Consider the following 3,937-nt stretch of genomic DNA (forward strand, 5'->3'; position numbering starts at 1 on the left):
GGGGCGTTCAGAGAGACAGGACTAACACTTGGGGAGTCCTAGCTAACACACAGGGTTCACACACGTCGCTACCTGTGAGTTGTCGTTGCAGGGTTCCAGTAGCATGCTGCTCTGAGCCGCGGAGGCCCATCCCTAGCTGGGGTTCACACCGTCTCACCAGTTGTCGTTGCAGGGTTCCAGTAGCATGCTGCTCTGAGCCGCGGGAGGCCCATCCCTAGCTAACACACAGGGTTCACACACGTCTCTACCTGTGAGTTGTCACAGGGTTCCAGTAGCATGCTGCTCTGAGCCGCGGGAGGCCCATCCCTAGCTAACACACAGGGTTCCTCTCTAGCATGCTGCTCTGAGTCATGGAGGCCCATCCCTAGCTAACACACAGGGTTCCTCTGTAGCATGCTGCTCTGAGCCGCGGAGGCCCATCCCTAGCTAACACACAGGGTTCCTGTAGCATGCTGCTCTGAGCCGCGGGAGGCCCATCCTAGCTAACACACAGGGTTCACACGTCTCTACCTGTGCGTTGTCGTTGCAGGGTTCCAGTAGCATGCTGCTCTGAGTCGCGGAGGCTGAACGTCTCTCTGAGGGAAGGCTGGGTTCTCCAACAACATGTTACAGATACTGGACACAGAAACTCACAGGTTAGGGTTCCAGTAGCACTCTGACAGCGGCCATAGCTAACACACAGAGTTACAATGCTGGTAGCATGCTCTCTCACAGGCCCACTAGCTAACACAGGGTTCACACACACACTACCTGTGCACACAGGGTTCCAGTAGCATGCTGCTCTGAGCCGCGGCTGAACTCTTTCTGAGGAAGGCTGGGTTCTCCAACAACATTTACAGATACTGGACACAGAAACTCACATTAAATACACCGACACAGATAGGAGTTACAATTAGTACAGGTCAGTGAAAACTAGTCAGGAGTTTTATATTTAGTCAACAACATTTCAGACAACCACATTTCACATTTCAAGTCTAACAGATTGGGATCTTTCAGGTCAGTGGTAGTCATGGAGATAGTTGTAGTTCTAACAGATTGAGATTCTTTCAGTTCAGTGGTAGTCATGGAGATAGTTGTAGTTCTTACACATTGAGGTCTTTCAGGTCAGTGGTAGTCATGGAGATAGTTGTAGTTCTAACAGATTGAGATTCTTTTAGGTCAGTGGTAGTCATGGAGATAGTTGTAGTTCTTACACATTGAGGTCTTTCAGGTCAGTGGTAGTCATGGAGATAGTTGTAGTTCTAACAGATTGAGATAATTTCAGGTCAGTGGTAGTCATGGAGATAGTTGTAGTTCTTACACATTGAGGTCTTTCAGGTCATTGGTCTGGATCAGTTCTGCTACATAGTTCTCCTGGACATCAGGAAACAGATCCACCTGGAGAGGAGAGGAGTTATAGACATACTAGATATAACTACCCATTAGAAGTGAGGGCCGCTACCCATTAGAAGTGAGGGTCACGAGCCATTAGAAGTGAGGGTCACTACCCATTAGAAGTGAGGGCCACTACCCATTAGAAGTGAGAGCCGCTACCCATTAGAAGTGAGGGTCACTACCCATTAGAAGTGAGGGTCACTACCCGTAGAAGCTACCCATTAGAAGTGAGGGTCACGACCCATTAGTGAAGCTACCCATTAGAGAAGCAGAGGTAACTACCCATTATAAGTGAGGCTACCCATTAGAAGTGAGAGTCACAAGCCATTGGAAGTGAGGGTAACAAGCCATTAGAAGTGAGAGACGCCCATTAGAAGTGAGGGTCACTACCCATTAGAAGTGAGGGCCGCTACCCATTAGAAGCTACCCATTAGAAGTGAGGTCACTACCCATTATAAGTGAGGGCCGCTACCCATTAGAAGTGAGGGTAACTACCCATTAGAAGCTACCCATTAGAAGTGAGGCCACTACCCATTATAAGTGAGGGCCACTACCCATTAGAAGTGAGGGCCGCTACCCATTAGAAGTGAGGGCCGCTACCCATTAGAAGTGAGGGCGCTACCCATTAGAAGTGAGGGTAACTACCCATTAGAAGCTACCCATTAGAAGTGAGGGTCACGAGCCATTAGAAGTGAGGGCCGCTACCCATTAGAAGCTACCCATTAGAAGTGAGGGCCACTACCCATTAGAAGTGAGGGCCACTACCCATTAGAAGTGAGGGCCACTACCCATTAGAAGTGAGGGCCGCTACCCATTAGAAGTGAGGGCCGCTACCCATTAGAAGTGAGGGTCGCTACCCATTAGAAGTGAGGTCGCTACCCATTAGAAGTGAGGTCGCTACCCATTAGAAGTGAGGTTGCTACCCATTAGAAGTGAGGGCCACTACCCATTAGAAGTGAGGTTCACTACCCATTAGAAGTGAGGGTTCACTACCCATTAGAAGTGAGGGTCACTACCCATTAGAAGTGAGGGCCGCTACCCATTAGAAGTGAGGGCCGCTACCCATTAGAAGTGAGGGCCGCTACCCATTAGAAGTGAGGGCCGCTACCCATTAGAAGTGAGGGTCACTACCCATTAGAAGTGAGGGCCGCTACCCATTAGAAGTGAGGGTAGCTACCCATTAGAAGTGAGGGTAGCTACCCATTAGAAGTGAGCCGCTACCCATTAGAAGTGAGGGCCGCTACCCATTAGAAGTGAGGGTCACTACCCATTAGAAGTGAGGGTAGCTACCCATTAGGAGCTACCCATTAGAAGTGAGGGCCGCTACCCATTAGAAGTGAGGTAACTACCCATTAGAAGTGAGGTAGCTACCCATTAGAAGTGAGGGCCGCTACCCATTAGAAGTGAGGGGCCGCTACCCATTAGAAGTGAGGGTCACTACCCATTAGAAGTGAGGGCCGCTACCCATTAGAAGTGAGGGTAGCTACCCATTAGAAGCTACCCATTAGAAGTGAGGGCCGCTACCCATTAGAAGTGAGGGTAGCTACCCATTAGAAGCTACCCATTAGAAGTGAGGGTAACTACCCATTAGAAGTGAGGGTAGCTACCCATTAGGAGCTACCCATTAGAAGTGAGAGCCGCTACCCATTAGAAGTGAGGGTAACTACCCATTAGAAGTGAGGGTAACTACCCATTAGAAGTGAGGGTAGCTACCCATTAGAAGCTACCCATTAGAAGTGAGGGCCGCTACCCATTAGAAGTGAGGGCCGCTACCCATTAGAAGTGAGGGTCACTACCAGTCATGTCTGTACGACTCACCACTCCTCTGACCAGTGCTCTGACGTGGGGCTGGAGCTGAGGTGTCTCTGGTCCCTGGACTTCCTGTTGGTCTGAGGACCTGCCCTCTCCTCCGCTGTCCTGGGGACGACTGGGACGACAGGGGCTGGGACTATGGGGTTAGGGTTCAGGGAACAGCGAAAGCCGGGATGGGGAGGAGGTTGAGTGGCCGGCCGATTGACCACAACCACCACCTGTGGCTCCAGGGACAGAGGGCGGCCGTGTGTCAGCAGCGGGCCTCCGGACTGGGGTTAAGGCCCCCAAGAGTCTGGCTGCCCAGGGTGATGCGATGACCGGTCTCTGGGAGGCCCAGACGCTCGGGGCAGCAGCTATCAGCACGGCGGGGGGCAGGGACGCCACAGGGGCCCGCAGGACACCGATGGGGAGCAGGCACGGGCTGGGGAGCGACCTGGGGATGAAGGGATCTGGGTTGTTGGATCTGGAAGGCATGGGTTAGAGGAGAGCCTGGGGGAAAGGGGAGGCTGGTTGAGGGGTCCAGGGTGGAGCTGCTGTAGGGGGATCGGGGCCGGGCATGGGGCTGAAGAGGTGCAGGGGGCTGGACCTGAGGGAGCAAAACTAACTTGACCTCCCTGCAGGACAGGCCTGGTGAAGGGTTGATGTCTGGTCTGGGTTGAGGTGGATGGGGCGGAGGTGTCTCCGTCTCTGTACTGTGAGGTGGATGGGGCGGAGGTGTCTCCGTCTCTGTACTGTGAGGTGGATGGGGGCG

The 3,937-nt window shown here is 52.7% G+C and overlaps 1 long non-coding RNA gene across 1 annotated transcript; it reads right to left on the reverse strand.

The window, feature by feature from the left end:
• Nucleotides 1-570: 570 nt before the first annotated feature.
• LOC127925191 (uncharacterized) lies at nt 571-3,271 on the reverse strand. Its single transcript, XR_008120035.1, has 3 exons — nt 3,193-3,271; nt 1,301-1,377; nt 571-615 (listed from the first exon to the last, which is right to left on the reverse strand). It is a non-coding gene; the product is annotated as an uncharacterized LOC127925191 (long non-coding RNA).
• Between the last annotated feature and the right edge of the window lie 666 nt (nt 3,272-3,937).

This window comes from Oncorhynchus keta, unplaced genomic scaffold, assembly GCF_023373465.1.
Source record: "Oncorhynchus keta strain PuntledgeMale-10-30-2019 unplaced genomic scaffold, Oket_V2 Un_contig_5250_pilon_pilon, whole genome shotgun sequence".
NCBI lineage: Eukaryota > Metazoa > Chordata > Actinopteri > Salmoniformes > Salmonidae > Oncorhynchus > Oncorhynchus keta.